This window comes from Simochromis diagramma, unplaced genomic scaffold (genome assembly GCF_900408965.1).
Source record: "Simochromis diagramma unplaced genomic scaffold, fSimDia1.1 OVJJ01000421.1, whole genome shotgun sequence".
Classification (NCBI taxonomy): domain Eukaryota; kingdom Metazoa; phylum Chordata; class Actinopteri; order Cichliformes; family Cichlidae; genus Simochromis; species Simochromis diagramma.
Genome location: NW_024387250.1, coordinates 5,412,457 through 5,432,586, shown reverse-complemented (window position 1 = coordinate 5,432,586; position 20,130 = coordinate 5,412,457). Strand labels below are relative to the sequence as shown.

The following is a 20,130-nucleotide window of genomic DNA, read 5'->3' as shown; positions in this document are numbered from 1 at the left end:
TAATGCATTTTATAAGTTCATAAGTGCATCAGCTGTAAATGAGGGTTTAAGAGAGCCAGGGTCACACTTCAGGGTTGTTACATTAATGATTATAAGAGGCTCCTTATTTTCTTGACAACTGTGTGTGGGGGAAATGGATTATGCTTGCTTTCTTTAACCTTTAATGCTGTGGACCAGATGTCCCTACTAAAGTAAACTGACCCTGCTACCTGCAGTATATCACATAACATTACACCTTGACAGCTGCTCCTTTTGACTGGCACTGATTTCTGCATCTTAAGATCTGGTGGAAACCGACCCATATGTCGACGTCTAAGAAATTAGGACAGGCTTTCCTGCAGCTCCGGTTTCATGGATGAATTAAGCAGGTGGAAGTCTATTGTGATGAGAAGAGGAGACCCTATATTGTGTTCCCAGGACATAAGAGGGGACAGAAGTAAGTAAGTGGGGGGCTCAGTGCAGACAAGCTGGCTCAGAGGTAGTATTTCAACTGTTGATGATTTTTTATGGCTAATATTCTTTTGTTTCATATATTGCCCATCACATGCTGTAAATATTAGTTGTTTAGACTGTGAAGCAATATCTGCATGGTCACATGCTAAGAAGATGGGAAGATTTTCCAAAATAAAGCACATTTTCATATTTATCTAAGTATATCTTAGAGAAAACTCACCAAACAGTTTTAAACACGCTTTAAATCACAGGAGAATAGTTACAATACTTGCAAATTACTGTAGAGTATAATCAGTTACTTGGACACGAGGTTACAAGTGGGTTTGTAATCTGTTTTAATGTTAAAGCCATTCTTTAAGTTTATTTGTTGACTTTTTTGTTACTGCCTTACAGTAAGGTTTCAGGTTTCAACCTCTTGGCCCTCTTGGCCCTCTTGGCAGGGGCCTTTGTGTGTGGAGTTGTATGGTCTCCCTGTGCCTGAGTAGTTTTCTGACCACAGTCCAAAGACATGCACGTTAGGTTAACTGTTTTTTCCTAAATTGGACCTATGTGTGGAGGTGGAAATATGCAGTTGTATGTTTCTCTCTGTGTTAGCCTTGTCCAGGGCCTTGCCTCCACACAGCTCCACAAAAGCCCACTGTGAGCCTAAGTTAAGAAGATACTGATGTATGTTCTTTTCTCATCAGACCAAGCAATGTTTTTCCCAATCTTCTGTTGTCAAATCTTGATGTGCCCATGCTAACTGTAGCTTCAGTTTCCTGTTCTTAGCTGGCATAAGTGGCACCAGATGTGGTCTTCTGCTGCAGTAGCCTATCTGCTTCATGCTACATGTTTTGGGTTGAAAGATGCTCTTCTACATACCTTGGTTATAATCACTTCGAAACAGTCTGGTCATTCTCTGACCTCTGATTTCAGCAAAGCATTTTCTTCCAGAGAACTGTCACTCATTGAATATTTTCTCAATTCAATTATATATAAACTCTGGACTGGAGACAGCTGTATGAGAAATATCCCAGAAAACCATCAGTTTCTGAAATACCCACACACTTCCCTTAAATCACCTTCTTCCCCATTCTGATGCTTGGTTTGAACTTGTCTTGATATCACCTGCATACCTACATGCACTGGTGGCTGATTAGACCACTGACATCTTAAGCAGTGCAACTAACAGAGATTAGGGAATTTAAAATAACAATTAACTGTCCAATAAAGACAAAATGTACACAGTCTTTTGGTCTTTGCAGAATTTTACATGCACATTTGCATGATGGAAAAACTGCTAATAAAACTTTCTGTCTCAAATCAATGGCATAATAAGACACAAACATAAAACTCTATTAAGGAATGTCTTTTAAAGTGATTTATATAATTTAGAACAATATTCAAGTTAGCAAAACAACAAGCTCAGTAGTTACTTTCAAACACTAAAATAAAAATGTGCAGTTTTCTGAACTGTTGATTTTTCTTCCGTTGAGCTTGAAAAAACTAGTTCGCACGTGGATAGTGTTTACAAGTTTTAAATGAGGCTTTTATATACGTATATCAACCCCACTGGCGCAAAGGCACGAGCGTCAAGGAATGGCTTCATCGGATGTCGCGGCCCCCCTCTCACAGCCCCTGCCTTCCCCGTCCCTGTCCTGAACCTTTACTGTTGTGGATCGTTTCTCGAGCCCCCGCTGAAGCACAGAGTGAGCCCGCCTCGCAGAGCGCTACATCGGGCTGTGCCGGTGACAGTACCAAACACCTTCAACCTGAGCAGCAGCCGTGGATCAGCAGAAGATCACAGCCGCCGTGGACTGCGCGGCTTTGGGAAAAGAAGCGGACTGTAACTACGGGGAACGGACGGCAGAGTCGATTTTTTCTGGCGTGTTGGTGCTCTCTGAAAAAGTTGTATCTGCTTGGGACGCACAAGATACCCACTGCTGAAGGAAATATCCCCGCACGGGTTGGTTGTAAATAACATCTTTAAAGGTGAGCAGATCACGCAGTGTGCAACAGTGATTGAGTGAGTGTTGTGTTTTTGTGCTGTATTTCAACTGAAGGGTTAAGGACTTCTTGACTTTTATCAAGCGCCCTCAAAATGCTTTGTCCACGCATGCAAAAATAGAAATAGAAGTAGTTGTTGAAGTTTAGTTGTAATTTTATCGTAAAATACGAATTTTGCTTAAACCTGCGTGGATATTTATGTGAAAGTGTGCTTTGATTGTGCTGAGTTGCGTGGTTAGAATATGTATGGCTTACGGTGTAGCTGCATGATCATTTGATTTATTGATAGTTTAATCTGAGTACTTGTGCAGTTAATCCACTTGAATGCAGTGATTTGCTTTACACGAGTTTCCTCAGTTTTTCTTCCTCAGGGGCTGGTGTGTGTGTGTGTGTGTGTGTGTGTGTGTGTGTGTGTGTGTGTGTGTGTGTGTGTGTGTGTGTGTGTGTGTGCGTGCGTGTGCGAGAGAGAGAGAGAAACAAGAGAACAAGCTTTACTGTTATCTTCATCCAGCTGTGTCAGTGAATAGGGGGGCTGCCCCTTGGAAATGGCACACATGCACACTTATTCCTGCAAACCGCGTTTCCTGTTATGGCCGTTTTCCTCTCTGAAAATGCGCAGCCAGTTTTGTTTGTATTATAAAGACAGAAGTGGATGGGAGAGGATGAAGTGAAAATGATGAAAAGGAAAGGTCAGACAAAGAGAGAGGGAGAGCTCTCATGGCCATTTGTTTTATGCTCTCAAGGCCTACTTTAATTTATGGATTGGGTTTGAGTTGAATTGGAAACACCCAGGGTCTGATTGGACCATAAATAATCCCCACAGGAGTAGATATAAATGCTGAAGAAGCAGCGTGCCTGAGATTCTCTCCATCTCTTTCTCATCTGCGGTGAACCCTCACAGATGATTGATGTGTTGGGTGTCCTGTTGTCACAGCTGTACGACTATAGCTGAATGCAAACACGAGTACAACCACGCATGAATGAATGCATGCACGCTGCAAATGTGAATTTGTGAATGCTCGGCACGCACATACTCCATCCTCTCCTGCACAGACTAGTAGCATCACAGCACCATGATGTGCTCAAGCATCATGCTCCCTCTTTGGGAGAACCTATATCATACTGCTCTGTCACTGCAACATAACACAGCTAAAGAGAAGGGGGAGAGGGGGATTCGGTAGCAGTGGGAGGTAATAACCAACCTGTCAGGCCATTAGGATTGAAGTAGCTAAAGAGGTGGATGGGGGACAGGTAGGGGAGGATGCTTGTGATCATTTAAATCACATGTCCCCTTCACAGCAAGTGAAACCCTAAGGGGGTGAAATGTGAGGCAGCTAAGTGATAACATTACCAAAGTCATGGTTGCTTTTACAGCATCTTGTCCTCAAATTATTTTCCTTGTCTCCTTTCCTCCTCCCGTTTTCCCTTTTTAACAAGGTTATGAAAATCCTTCTGCCTCTGCGGTCGAATAACGCGACCTCCCATCTTTTTTTATTACATTAACAATTAAGTGTGAAAAAAACTAGATCACAGCTGGAGGCGCAATCACAGCTGATGCACATCTGCCAGCACTCGAGGACGATGAAACATTAAAGACGCAACCCACTGTTCAAAATGTCGCTCCGGCGTTGGCAGCTTAATTTGTCCATTAGATAATCTCAGCCGAAAGTGACACTTACATGAACGTGCTCACACACACACACACACACACACACACACACACACACACACACACACACACACACACACACACACACACACACACACTTACATAACATGTAAAGGAGAATCCCTCGTGAAGCAGCAAACATCGTTATCCCACAACATTAAAACCACTTGCAGGTGAAGCGAAGTGTTTGGCTCCTGGCATTCATGTGGACATTAATCATTACCAATCTAAACGTGGTTGTTGACTCAGAATCCCTCACAAATACCTTGTTCAACAACAGTGAGCCCGAGAAACAGCCCCAGCCTTATAAACTGTGAAAAAGCCAGAATATAACTGAGCCACAAGATGCCACACCACAACCCTGAATGTACAACCTTGTACTGAATTTCCCACAGGAACCCACCCGAGGGATTAATAAAGTTTCATCTAATCTAATCTAATCTAACACACAGGCCCTGCCAAACCTGAAGGTGCCAGACACCACAGGGGTCCCGATGGCCCCTGATCAGTCAGAAATACTGTCCATCCATCCATCCATCTTCATCCGCTTATCCGAGGTCGGGTCGCGGGGGTAGCAGCCTAAGCAAAGAGGTCCAGACCTCCCTCTCCCCAGCCACCTCCTCCAGCTTGTCCGGGGGAATACCAAGGCGTTCCCAGGCCAGCCGAGAGATATAATCTCTCCAGCGTGTCCTGGGTCTGCCCTGGGGCCTCCTCCCGGTGGGACATGCCTGGAACACCTCGCCCAGGAGGCGCCCAGGGGGCATCCTTGCCAGATGCCCGAACCACCTCAGCTGGCTCCTTTCGATGTGGAGCAGCAGCTGCTCTACTCTGAGCCCCTCCCGGATGGCCGAACTTCTCACCCTATCTCTAAGGGAGAGGCCAGCCACCCTTCGGAGGAAGCTCATTTCCGCCGCTTGTATCCGCGATCTCGTTCTTCGGTCACTACCCACAGCTCGTGGCCATAGGTGAGGGTAGGGACGTAGATCGACCGGTAAATTGAGAGCTTCGCTTTTACACTCAGCTCCCTCTTCACCACGACTGACCGGTGCAGCGTCCGCATTACTGCAGCCGCAGCCCCAATCCGTCTGTCGATCTCCGGCTCCCTTCTCCCATCACTCGCGAACAAGACCCCGAGATACTTGAACTCCTCCACTTGGGGCAGGAACTCAGATCAGAAATACTGATCGATGCCTATTAAGTATTAGGTTGGTTTTATTGTTAAGGCTAATTTGGTGTATAAATACAGCACAATCTGATCCAGAAGACTATCGCTCTGCAGTGGTGATGATGATAATGATGGTGATGTTATTAAAAAGTGTGCAAACAGTGTGTCAGCACTGTTATCTATTTAGATGTAATGCAGACTGCAAAAGCCTCGTGCAGCTCAAACTATCTCACGCTGCTCTTATTTAACAAACACTGCAAGTACATTTGAAAGAAAACAGGAAGTGTCTTTCTTTCTAACTTTCTAACTTGTAAACTTCTCTGTGTGGAAGCACCACAGGAGCCTTGAATTCCTCAGACAGAGTCAAACGCACTCAGAGGAGCTCAACATATACCTTTTCTCCATCTGATATTTTGTCTTTTCCTGTGCCTCCATTTCATGTCTTCAATTGCATGTCAGAGAGAAGCTCTGTTTGATTTTTATGGAGTAGTTCAGTGTTTAATATGCTTCTTTTTTTTTGAGCATGTTGGTTCCAAGATTCAGTTTCCCCTCAGCTGTGATTTTTCTAGCAGTGCGTCACTAAGATTTCCGTCACAGTTCCTCGCTGTCAGCCTATTAGAACAGGACATGAGCAGGAGCACAGCAGGGGAGAGACAAGCTGTCAGTCAGACACACACACACGCACACGCACACACACGTGCGCACAAAGACTGCCCTTGTGTGTGAGACTGTAATTAGTAGCCGCCTGGGTTTGCAGTGACCTTTCTTTTCCTTTTTAAAAAATCCCCATTCAGGACCATAAATGTTGCAGCACCGCTAATGACTTTACTTTACAGCATCTTCATGGAGTTTTCATTTTTAAAGTCACTTGAGGTGTTATACTGTTGATCAGGTTAGTTATTTAGACAGACTCATTATGGATCTACATGCGAATCGCTCAGCATAGGCCAGCAGACTCCTGAAGTAATTTTAAATGAAGCATTTATACGTGAAAGGTTTTAAAAAGCCTTTTTCCCGGCTTGCAGTCCTGTGTCTTTTAGAAGAGAATGCTGGATGAGATCATTCCTCCTCTGTTTGCTATTGTAATTTCCAGTGATCGATCATCAGATAACTTTCAGAGTTTAGCATTTAAAAATAATCTATGTACTAGTAATGTCCCTACTGTTAAAGGCTGATTATAGACACTTCTAAGCTTCCTGCAGACGTATCATTGCTTTACACATTTCAGACTCTAAGAAAGAAATGAAAGAAAGTCACATTCATTTTAACTTTGACATTCAGTATTTAACTTGCAGAATAAAATCAACATCACAAGTCATCATTTGAGGTAGTTCTGGTTCACATAATGATGACTACATTTTTCTGCTGCTACTGAAGTGAAGTTGTTGTAAGAAGCTTGACTACAGCAAATCTATATCATTTCCTTGTTAAATATTAAAGGAAATCAGGCTTTTCACAGTTAAGTTTAATTTTATTTCATGAAATCTTGAGTTGCTGATGGCTTTAGTAAAATAAAAGGATTCTTGCAGTAGCAGTGCACTGTGAAATGTTGTAATGGGCAAGCAGAATTCTTATCAACAAGTGGCACTGGATCAGAAATCGCGTGCTGAGTGTTTCCTGTAAACACTGTTGTGAGAAGGGCCTCGTCATTTTTTCCCGAATCCTTTCTGTTGCATACTTTCAAAGCTTTTTTTGAACCCATTAGAAAAATGAAAGCTGGGCCTTTTGACTTTCTGACCCTGTAATGCTGACAAGAAATCCAGGTGGTATTTTGGGTTTATGAAGCTCTTTACTAAATGATTCAAATCTTTGAATCTCGCACTGCTGCATCTCGTCAGAGGAAAGCAAAAGAAGGAAGGAAATGGGTACACAGGAGGCGCAGTTGGTCTGCAAAATAAAGTCAGATTTGATTCTTCTGACTGTGACACTCGAAATAACCCACATTTATCAAGTCATGTATACATGCAGCAGGCTTATCCATCAAGCTGCAGGAGATCAGGTCAGATCTGCAGAGAGAGGCAAGGGTAGATGGGGGTAAATGGTACTCCAGAGATTTAGTATTATACTTCTTTTTGTTAAAGAATGCGAATCAAATGTCTCTAAAGTTACTTCCTCCTTGCCTCTTTGCAACTCTTTTTTCTTGTAGATACCAAAGTCTAAAACTAGTTCAAGATAACCTTGATGACATTACCTAGATTAGTTTTTGGAGGTTGGAGAGCTCACTTCACAAACACAGAAGACAACTGTTTTCTCAGCTGAAGTGGATGAGTAAAGCGACCTTTGGCTCCATTAGGTTTGAAGGTATGGCTACAGTATTCCCTTGATTATCGCGGGGGTTAAGTTCCACACAATAGGTGTAAAACCCACGCTCTTATAAACCCTTTTTACACTCTTAAACACACTTTGGAGACACATCCTTACGTGTTCAGCAAGTCCACCAGGTAGTTTTGCATATTAAGCGCCTTAATTGTGCGAATAACACCATGAGCCATTGGCTGGATCAGCGATGGGGTGTAGTTATTAATTTTTTAGGCAGAAAATACTTATTTTACTGCAAAAATAATTGAGATCTAAAAAATTAAAATAGGTAGCAGAAACCCGCGATTTAATTAAATTCCCACAATATAAATTTACAGGTAAATTTGGGATGTCAGCGAAAGGTGAACTGCAATATGGTGCAGGAGTTCTGTATGTGAAGCTGTACGAGCTCACAGGGACACATGTGGCCACACAGACTACTGGACCACTACTGCTCTCTCATTGTCAAACAGCCCATAGCCTCAGCTTGCCATTACCTCCTTTGAGTTTTTTTTTTTTTTACAAAAGAAAAGCATATATTAGATGGCCCATGAACATGCATGCAGCAGGTCAATTATCATACTCTTACAGAACCTTTCCAGTGCCAAAGGATACTCATAATGTGTTCTTTTCCCCCCTTTTTTTTCTTTGCGTAAGTAGATTGCAGTTCAATTAAATTGCCATTGCAATCTGATAACTGAGATGGCAGGCGGAGATGGGCTCTGAAAGCCCTCGCAGTCTGTAAGAAGAGCCGGAATCAATGCAGGGTGGAGTAAGTCATGGTATAATGGACATTAGTGAGCAGAGCTCTGGCACAGATCACATTAGAACCAGCAGTGCTGAAGTCTGCCAAGTGCTCCAAACATCCATTAGTAGGCCAATCAAACTGTGTTTGCTCAACACTTATGCATTTGTTCACAGCACCCCAAAGATCCCGTAGAGAAGCTTCTCAGAGTCACTGATTTTTGTCTGGAGCAACAAAAATCTGTTATTACGTGCTCAACCTTCGCAGTGCACAAATCCGTTGGCCGTCCCGTTAGGAAAGTGTCGTCATTGCACATGGAAATGGTTTTCATCTATCTGGGAACAGCAAGGCCTTTCTCTAGCTCTTTCTCTCTTTTTCTGAAGAGAAGGTAAAGTGGCATCATATGTCACTAAGCATCACTTCACTGCTGTCGGGAGGGTGATGTATGAGGACCGAAATGGCCAGTGCTGAAACAGCAGACCACACACACGCACGCACACACACACACACAAACGCAAGATTGATGGATGACACGAGTATTAGGTCCAGAATTGAGGCTCGTTGCCTGGTGGCTGATAAAAGATTTTAAGAGGTGACGACCTGCAGCTGCAACAATTAGTTCTTAATGGTAGCAGTCTTTGTTTTTATGAGAAAACTCATTCAGGAGACTCTTTTTCCTTTTAGCTAGGCAAGAAATTGCCTGTTGGTTGCATAGTTCCTAACGTGACTAACAGAGGCCTGCTTCCACTTAAGCGTGAAAGTCATTGATTAAGCTGTTGGTTGATTTGTCTTTATTGGAAACCTGATTTGTGCCAGCAAGGGAAACAAAGCATGAGTTATTGATCCAGTATAAAAGCTCATCAGCGCCTGCCTGTGTGGAGTTTTAGATAGGAAAACACTGCATATTTGTTCTTAGCCCTGCCAAACCTCAGTCGAATTGAATCAGTGAGTTTTCCAGCTTACAACTTACAGTGCGACACCCCTGAGCTAATAACATAAGCAAAGATCTCCTGACACCCAGTTGTTTGGACATGTGCTGGATTTATAGATTAGATTTCCTCCACCCTCTTGGTCAGCCTTCTTCCCCATTGTGCGCTCGACGGAGTGAAGCCAGCCCAGAGGATGCATCTGCCAGATGACCCCTCTGCAGAATGCGTACCATGCAGCGCCCCACCCTCCTCCCCCTTTCCTGCATCAGCTGACTAGCTTGGGTAAACTGTGTTTGGCTTGTCTGTGGAAGCGGAGAGGGGAAGGAGGCTGGGGGCTGGGAATTATTAACCATGAGAAAAGTGTTTACATCGTGACTCTAGAGTATCGCTGCATACTGTATCTCTCTGGCGTAACCTTGGGATCAATCCCTCCTTTTTAATTGGCGACAGATGTCGCCTCTCTCATCATCTGTGCCTCAATCACTTTCGTTCTCATACACACATGTAAGGCCCCGATGTTCCCAGAATTCTTCCGGGAACCTCTGGGATCCCATCCCAAATCTTGATAACATAACTCCCACCGCCCTCTTGTCCGAGCCAACACTTCATCCCTCAGTTTATGAAGCTGTCCTGTCACAAGTGGATTGCCAGGACTCAGCTGGCCTGGAAGCTGTCCTGCGCTTATGAAACATTTGGCATATTTTTAAACTTACTTGCAGTTTATGGAGTGATGCTGTTACTTGGTTTCTGCTTATTTTCAGTGAGTCTTGGGCTCAGACTGACAGAGCTGAATCCTGGAGGTGCTGTCTGCCTCTTTGTCATGGTGTCTTTGTCTGCTTGGCATTATCCTGCAGAGGATTGTGTCCATCTGGTGGATGAGATTTCTTGGAAATGAAAGGCACGGATAGGATAAAACGAAGAAAGACAGGGCTTGTCTTGTGGCTGATCGGTGGAAAAGTAAAACCAAGTCCCTCAGCATGTGTCCGTGAGTGTGTGCCCGGCTAAAATTTAGAGGAACTGTATTAAACAATGAGTTCAGTCTTTCTTTGCTTATTTCACATACACACATCCTCAAGCGTCCCCCAGCTTCACTCTGTGATTTGACCTTCAAAAGATGTATTGTCCAAATAAACCTTTGATATTCATATTATTATTATTATTATTATTAACAGGCTTGATCAGCGTGAAGCTCGCTGCGTTTGAGGCCTTGCTGCCCCCACCTCCTCCTCCTCCTTCCAAAGCCCAGACTGATGGCAGACAGAAGTAGGTCAAAGTTCAGTGGAGCGTCCTGTCTGGGGAGGAGGATTGGAGAGCTGGAGGGGGAGTTAAAGGGCATTGTTGGTGCCAAGGACCTCCTTCCTACATGGTGGGGGCTTCTGTTTTTTCATATTAAAACTTTTAAAAAGTTTAACAAAGTTCAAAAACTGCTTAAAATAACAGCCTTGGTACTCATAAAGGAGTTAATTACCTGGTACTAATACTGAACGTTAAGAAACAGCTTATAAATACTCTACTGATCACAGACTGTATAAAATAAACATAGATTTCTTCATCACCACATCTGTATATACACAGTCTGTGCTACAGATCAGTAATGATCCAGCTGATTGCATTAAACTGGGGTTTAGCCGGCAGTGATTTCATGCAGCACTCTCATGTACATGTATGAAATTCTGCTGTTGTAAAGGGAAAAAAAGAAACTCATTTTAGGAGGTAATAGAATTTAATTTATAAAAAGTTGACTACGTATGAATGAATGAAAATGACTTCAAATTTAATATATGTTCTTACATTTGTTTTTGGGGAACCTGTAGTAATGGATCTGCTCACCTTGCTGTGGGGATGAAGAAAAGTACCCCATTATGTGTGGCTGTGACAGTGTTGGGTGGAGTTACAGGTCTAACGGACTCTGCTCATAAGTAATGGTGGGTGCAGGGTCTCTGTGTCACAGGTACACTGTAACCACAAACTCCCCTGAAACCCTGCACCATAACCTATGCAATAACCTGACGTGCACCCCCCTAAAAATGTAACCATACACTGGTTTATCGTCTGTCATCTACTGCCTTATTTTCTGTTTCAAAGTGTTTAGAAGAGAATTGATCACCTCGAGTGGAGAAAATTCCCAGCAAACGACTCTTTTAGTGGAAAATTGCAGAACACCTCACACGAGTGTAAATGTTGACAATGGTTGCCATTTCAGTGATAAAATGTGCTAAGCAGTGTGATAATTAGCCTTAAAATGTGCTCAACACTGAACTATTAAACCAGAAACATTTAACTCATGAAAAGTTACACGTCCTTTGTTCATTAAGCCTGGTTGTTTGATATAGCCCGCTTGTGTAAACCAGAACTACGACTAAGACTCTTTAGCCATGCTAGTGGCCATTTGCAACTATGCTATGTGTTAACGTGTCCATATGAACACAGTCTGTATATAAAAGATAGACGTAGCCACCAGGTCTGGAGCACAGGTTCAAAAGATGTTAGGTTATAAATTCCTATGACTTTCAGGTCTTTCTCTATACAGCATGGTGTTCATTTTGCAAACGGTAGTCCCATTCAAAGTAAAATGAATGATGCGGGCAGTTTTAGGGTGTGGCTGTCTTGTGATTAATAAATTGTTTGGTGTCTCTTGTGCTTGGTTGCACTAAGAGGCTCTAAGCAGTCAGAAATTCAGGTTTTTTTGGTTAGACATTTTTATTTTAAGCCTTTTTTTCTTTAGCCAAAATTAACATCCATGTTGGTATCCCTGAAGTGCACGATCGACTCGACCCTCTTGCCTAAATTTGAGGACCTCGGGTTTCAAAAGGCCCAGATCTCGATTACCAAAATGTGAAACTTAAGCTTCAAAGCAGCAGATCGTAAATCAGTCGGTGAGATTAGGTTTCTGTGTCTGACACAGTCCGAAGCAACACGCTGTTGTACTACAGAGTCATGTGGTGTAATATTGATATGTGTCTCGGCATTAATAACATGTTTAAAATGGTCATGTTGACCCTTGTGAAGCATGCCTTTGCAGATTAGGATGTCTGGATTGAGGCAGGGTCAGACTGCTGGGTTTAAATTGAGAAGGGAAAGCTGCAGAGGACAGCACTTCAAAGGATTGTATCATAATCTTTGACATGTTATCATTGGCGCTCCAAAAACATCAGGGGATCTGGTGGGTTTTTTTTTTTTTTTAAATTCTATTCTTGCTGTCTCGCATTGGCTTGTGTTATGCAAGAAGGCTTTCAAAAATCTGATGTTATCTTTGATATTGGGGGGAAAATAAAAGAGGAGGAACGGATGCCATTTTTCTTTTCTGGGAGCATTTTCCCAATTAAAACTTCAAATATCTTGTATAACTGCTGTTGAGCTATTATACAAGATATTTATACAAGATGCTTATACAATTATACAAGCTTTCAACATAGCAGGATTTGCTGGTGTGCAGAGTTCAAAATGAAGCCCTAGTCTGCTGTCAAAGATCAAACAGACAGATTAAGGTGGAGACGGAGCAGTTTGGAAGGCTAGTGGCGGCAGATGCAGGGATGAACGGATGAAATGAGGCCAGTGTCATCCCGTCTCATTTATTATGCAGGGTTGGGAGGGGATTAGCTTCACTTACATAACTCCATCTCTCCCACCCACCCCCCACCCCCCTAACTAGCATATCTCCCCCTTTTCCCCACCCTCCCCAAACTCTCTCCCTCTCTTCTGAGACCATTCGATTGGTGTTGGCCTCTTTGTTATTCCAGTATTTTGTTTCTCTGTTCTTTTTTTTTTTCTTCTTCAAGAGAAAAATGCATAAAGACAGGAGGCAGCTGGAGACTGAAAATGGAGGGACAACAGGGAGAGATGTTGGAGAGACATAGCGAGAGAGACAACCATCAGGAATAGAAGGAAATGGAAGACACAATCTTTATTACCAGCGACGGTTATAAAGATCTGCAGATAAAGCAAAAGGAAAAGAGGAAACAGGAAGAAAAAGGGGGAATAGGGAGCTTTGGGGGTGGATGAGAGAGTCTATTTATAGTTTATCCCTGCTGTTGGGTTAAACCGCATGGTCCAGTGCAGCACAGCTCAGTGTCCATGTCAGCCCTCATGTCAGTCTCCATTAGCTCCATGCACAAACAATATATAAGTTATGTATATACCCCGAGGATGTAAACACAGGCTGTCACGAGAACATGGGTACGCTGACCTACCATTGAAGTAAAGGAAAATTACACACCAGCAGATCTGAGCGTGTGTGTGTGTGTGTGTGTGAAGCACTGACGTGCTGGAGATATTCGTTAACCGGTGTGTGACAGAAAATAGGCAAAAACTGCACACTATTCAGCTCAGCTCTTCGACAAAGGCTGCACTTCTGAGAGGATTCAAAACACACACACAGACTTTTTTTGTGTTCCTCTGACATTTCCTCCTGCCTTCACTTCTTAATCTTGGGAATAAGTTAATCACACCATCTCTTCAAGCTCCTTTTTGTTCCCAGATCACATTTGCATATGTGTTCACTTCCTCCCTCTCACGCTCTCCTTCGTACGTACAGCTATAGGTGCACGTGCAGGTAAATGCATGTGTTTCAGAGCGAGAAGCATGTTCACTTGACCCAGTCTAACTGTGGTCTGAGTCTGATGTCATTGCTGCTGCAGGCAAACGCACACACACACACACACAGGCAAAAATGCACATTCATTTAAATTGATTGAATGCAGGAGTGCAGTATATATCTGAAATACTGCAGCTCTGTTGCAAATATATAAATATATTTATTACATTTGGTCAGTAATATATATTTTGAGCACCTGCCATGTTGCATAGGAAGTAAGTTATTACTGGTGAGCTGAATGCTGCGAGAACAGGCCAGCTACTGTACACGTTTATGGATGATTCATGCAACAGTCTTGGGGTTGCACAGGACCTTGTTTGTTTCTTTTGTTCCTTCCCCCCGGCTAACCCCGCTCCAATAACACACTTACTGTGACAGAGGGTACACATTCACGAACGCACATAAAACCAGCATTCACTACGTGCACATGTGCAGGCGTCTGCAGGAAGAGTGATCAGGTGCTTTCACTCCTGCAAAGTACGCTAGCACGTACTGGAAGAAGTTTTCAAGAGAATAATCTCTTGATTTGAGAAAAATGACAACTTTTATTGTTTCTTAATAATGCATTTTCATTGTGCAGTCAATAAAAGACGCTTAAACATGATAGATAACCAGTGTGAAGCAGCAGCCCCCATACTGAATCTGTGTGAAAATTGTGTTTGAAATAATGTAAGAAAAGCTAAAGATAGGGAGGATGGAAATAATAAGAGAGGAGAAAAAGCGTGTGAATGAAGAGAGATGATCCATATCCTCCAGACAGACAAATTGTTACAACAACAGTGGTGGGGCTGATAGAGCTGGAAACAGACAAAAGCAAGACAAAGCCTTTAGCTCCGGCTGTGATTTAAGCAGTGAAAAGGAAAAGGAAAAATTTTCCTGCAGTCATTGTTTCTCATTTGTTAATCTTCCTCTGTGTGGTCACCTTTTGCTCATCCTGCCCATGTTGCATTGTTTCTGCATAGAAGACCCTCATTAGTCATCAGCTGTCGTCAAACATGCAAACTCATCATTTGTTCTGCCAAGATTTTCATAGTAGGTTGACTGTGTGCAGCTGTGGCCACACATCAGCTGCTGCTCTTGAGCTCGGTTACAGAGATAAACTTTACCCACCGCTGCTGCTGCTGCTGCGGCCATCCCCTCCAATCTCTTGTCATCTCATCTAATCTGGCCACAGAGGAGGATGACTTATGATCCTTAGAAACATTATAGGAGTGGAGATAGGGGTCAAAGAGTTGGAGTGCATCAATTAGACCTTTCACTTTAGGGTGGAGAGTACTGATGAGGTCACTCCCCTCGGACATAACTAAATACTTTCATTCAAATATTGTAAATTTGTTTTTTGTTTCTTTTTTTCTACTCACAGATTTTATATTTTTGGTTACACAAAAAAGAGGAGTGCATGGTTATCATGGTAACCAAACTGGATGTCTTGTCATACACTTACTGGCCACTTTATTAGGTACAGAAACATTCCTCAGTGATTTCAGTTCATACAGACATGATAGCGTCACACAGCTGCTGCGGATTTGTCATGTGCACATCCGGGCTATCAATCCCCTGTTCCAACACATCCCAAAGGTGCTCTACTGCTTTGAGATCTGGTGATAGTGGAGGCCATTTGAGCAGCCATCAGAAGATGGGCATGTGGTGGTCATAAAGGGTTGAACATGATCGGCAATCATATTCATGTAGGCTGTGGTGTTTAACTAATGTTCATCTGGTTCTGAGGGGTCAAGATGTGCCAAGAAAAGATCCCCTACACCAGGGGTGGCAAACTCCAGGCCTCGAGAGCCGGTGTCCTGCAGGTTTTATGCTCTTAGCTGACAGAAGTGACACCTGGTGTGGGCCATCTGCTTCAAGGTTCAATGTGTTGCATTCAGAGCTGCTCTTCTGCATACCTTGGTCGTAAAAAGCAGTTATTTGAATTACCATTTTCTGTCTGTCAGCTTCAAGATGATAAATAACAAATGTTCTCTGGATAAACATTTCATGGCATCAACAAGACATGTTTACCCAGTGCAAAGCATTATTTCATAAGAAAAGCAAAGGTTAGAGAAAAGTCAAATGAACAGAGAATTAATACTTTTTAATCGCCCTAATTATTCTCATGCACCACTGGAGGGGGACAATCTCCGGTATGGGAAAGACTTAGCTTAGATAGATGATAAATGAATGGATTTCTGTTATAGCAGCAGAAACTGAAAAAAACCCCAAACAAATATAAGTAAAATAAAGTGGCCCAGTGCAGTGAGGCAGCTCAGTGAACTAGAAAAGACCCAAAATATCTGAATAAGTAGCCAAATAAAGTAAAATAACTGAATTAATTCCAGCCAGAAAAACAAATTTCCCTTTGGGTTGCATTAGGAAGGAAATCCTGCATAAGTCTCCCAAGTGGAGCTACCAACTGTGGCAACTCCTTGTGACAAGTCTCAATAATGTGGCCGTATGTACTTTTTTAAAGCAGTGTACATAGTGTACTGAATATAGAAAAGGAATCAATCTGAATGAAGGTTAAAATAATCATTTAAATAGCTAGTGCAATAGTTTTGCACAGCAGATAATAAAATAACTTTATGCTATATTATCTGTTCCTTCTGTTATTTGTTGCTACGAACAAGTTTCACTCAGGACTGAACAGCCATCATTGCAGCTGCCAGATTTCACATCATTGCAGGCTGCCCTCTAGTGAACAATGCTGGATCTACAGTGATCCTGATCTGAGCTCCTTGGACTCACACGTGAAGTGCAAACTAACAGGACTGAAGCTCGAGAGCATCACGGGCACACACAGTCCCTGCTGGGGTTTTTTTTCTTAACCTGTAAGATGAATGGGCCTCATTAATCATGGCCATTTGTCTTTAGTTGTAAGTCTAGAGGTCAGTGATTAAACCGTGTTCTTTGTATCGTAGCCAGCTCTCTGTCTCCTTCTCTCTCTCTCTCTCTTTTCTTCCTCGCTCAGAGGATCAGAGGGAGAGCTGCATTTCGTCGCTGCTCCGCTCTGCTTTTCATGGCTCTGATGTTGTCTGCCACCAAATCCCAGCTGAATAAAAGTCAGAAATTGAAGCAGCAAATCATGTTTTATGTATGTGTGCTTACACAATGAAAGCAAGATGGAAAGTGGGCCAAGCATCACACAGGGCATATTATGGCAACAAAGCAGCTTTCCACTTTCTTGGGAAAACGGCAGCCGCAACAGCCAGAGTGCCAGACACCGAGTACAATATGGCTAATGACAGAGAAAATAGAAAGAAAGATACATAGAAACTGCATTACCCGACTGCTCTTTTCCTGGGAAGTGCTTTACGATTCCCATTGATTCTATTCTATTCTTACTCAATACGAGCATCCGAGGATGAGCAATGTGACAATGGATGCTACGAGACGCACGACACCTGTCCCGATTTTTCACATTATGCAGAAGTAGTTTACACTTATATGTTTTCAGGTGTTTCAGGGACACTTAAGTAGCAGCAGTTGTTCACTTTCATGATCAGCCAGTATTTATTTTCCTGGATATTGATGAATTAAAAATTCCAGAAAATGGTGCAAAGATGAAATTTTAAAAATGTTTTTATAATAGAAATGATGATGATGAGTTCTATAAATACCTTAAGATTAAATTAAGTCCATACCTACTTAAACTATATAACCACGCATATAAAATGAGCACTTTACCTCCAACATTGAATGAAGCAACTATTATAGTACTTCCAAAAAAAGGCAAAGCATTGGAGGAAGTGGGATCATATAGACCTATTTCTTTACTAAACACAGATCAAAAAATTCTGGCTAAAATACTAGCGAGCAGACTTAATACAGTAATAGATAAACTGGTGCACCCAGACCAAACAGGTTTTATACCAAACAGGAGTTCTTTTAATAACCTCCGACGTCTATTTAATATAATCTATTCCCCCAAGGTGCAACAGGACCTACTTATACTTAGTTTGGACGCCGAAAAGGCATTTGATCATGTGGAGTGGCCCTACCTTTTTGCAGTCCTAGAAAAATTTCAACTGGGACAAGAGTTCATTTCTTGGATAAAACTACTTTATAAAAACCCTACAGCCAGAATTCTTACAAATCAGACATTATCAACTCAGTTTAAACTCAGCAGAGGCACAAGACAAGGATGTGCTCTTAGCCCACTACTATTTGCTCTGGCTCTGGAACCCTTAGCACAGACAATCCGCACCCATATGGATATACACGGTTATGACACAACATACACTTCGAATACTATATCGCTCTATGCTGATGACATATTATTATACATAACAAAACCATTAACATCTCTCCCAGCAATTCTCTCCGTTATTGACAAATTCAGTACTTTTGCAGGCTACAAGATCAATTGGGGAAAAAGTGAAATACTGCCCATTAAACTAGAAAATAAACAATGGCTTACATCTCTCCCATTTAAAATAACTTATGAAAAAATTACTTACTTGGGCATCACAATAACAAAAAGATACAGTTCTCTAATGAAAGAGAACTTTTTTCCCCTACTGGAGAAACTTAAAAATAACATCCAGTACTGGAGGACACTCCCTATTTCCCTAATAGGGAGAGTGAATTCAATAAGAATGGTATTCCTCCCGCAATATTTGTATCTGGTCCAAAACATCCCAATCTTCTTGCCCAAATCTTTTTTTAAAAAAATGGACGCCATCATTATGCCATTTATATGGAATTATAAAACACATAGAATAAAAAAAGACCACCTATGCAAACATAGATTACTCGGTGGACTGACACTACCTAACTTCATGTATTATTATTGGGCATCAAATTTAAGAACAATTTCCCTCCTACTGGATGAGACAGCAATACTTCCTAATGGCCTACAGATGGAGCGGGAGGACTGCCTTCCTTACTGTGTTGGTGGAATATTACTCTCTCCTATCCTTTTGACAAACTCATATTACAATTCGAATCCAGTGATTCATAACACCGTACAAATTTGGAGACAAACAATTAAGCATTTCAAATTGAAAAAACTATCAATATGTATACCCATTACAGCTAATCCCTCCTTCCGTCCATCATGTGTAGACGGAGCTTTCAATATATGGCAGGAATTAGGAATTTGTAAACTAAAAGATTTATACTTAAATGACACCTTCATGTCATTTCAACAACTAAAAGATAGATTTGGATTGCCTCATAGTCATTTTTTCAGATACCTTCAACTAAGAAATTATATCCGTACACATCTGCCACAATTCGAAAACATAACGTCCGACCCTTTGGACAGATGTCTTAGTGATGGAAGGGGGTTTGAACAGAGAATTTCACTATTTTATAACTCATTACAGGAGATGAGTATACCTTCAACTACCTCAATCAAAGAGGAGTGGGAAAAGGATTTAGGGACCCTCCTATCGGAAGAATTCTGGCAAGAGGCCTTACGTAATGTAAATACGCCTTTTACTAATTCCCGTCATTGCCTAATTCAGTACAAAATTATACATAGATTACACTATTCAAGGGAAAAACTTCACAAAATATACCCAGATTGTTCACCCCTTTGTGAAAAATGTAAGATACATCATGGAAATTTGTTACACTGTTTTGCAACATGTCCAAGGCTTCAGGGTTTTTGGTATGACATTTTTACCTATATGTCTAACATCTTTAAAAGTAAGATTGAACCAAATCCGATAGTAATCATCTTTGGGATTTCCAAAGAAACACAAAATTTACAAGACTCTCAAAAAAGGTTTATGTCATATGCACTGATTATTGCAAAGAAACTGATCCTGCAGCTTTGGAAAGGCAACGAGATCCCTATATTAAAAATGTGGCTTACAGAACTTATAAATATTCTTCACCTTGAAAAAATAAGATATAGTATGAATGATAATGTAAAAGATTTTGAATTAATTTGGCATCCTTTACTTACATACCTTGGGAAAATATAAAGTTCTGTCTCCCTTTTCTTTCTCTTTCTTTTGTTGGCAGCCGGGGGATCGGGACCCATTACGGGCGATTGTGTTTTTTTTTTTTTTTTTTTTTTTTTTTTTTTTTGCTGTTTGCTTGTTTTGTTGTTGTTGTTTATTACTTGCCTTATTAGTTTAGAGAAAAAAAAGGAGCATAAGTTATGTTATGTGAATTTACAATAACTATAATTATATTTGCTCTCAATAAAAGATATTTGAAACAGAAATGATGATGATTTAAAAAAAAAAAAAAAAAAAAAAACTCAGATTCACAACAGTCCAAACCAAGATGAAATAGTTTACAAAGACAGTGGGAGTATTATTTGGAAAGAGTTGCTGTGGTGTATCT

The 20,130-nt window shown here is 41.6% G+C and overlaps 1 protein-coding gene across 1 annotated transcript in view; it reads left to right on the top strand.

Annotated features, from left to right (window-relative positions):
* Window positions 1–2,111: 2,111 nt before the first annotated feature.
* Window positions 2,112–20,130, top strand: part of lzts2a (leucine zipper, putative tumor suppressor 2a) — a 44,958-nt gene continuing 26,939 nt past the window's right edge. The window contains exon 1 of the mRNA XM_040001055.1: window positions 2,112–2,424. The gene's annotated coding sequence lies outside the window, so the exon portion shown is untranslated. The remainder of the gene's footprint in view (window positions 2,425–20,130) is intronic.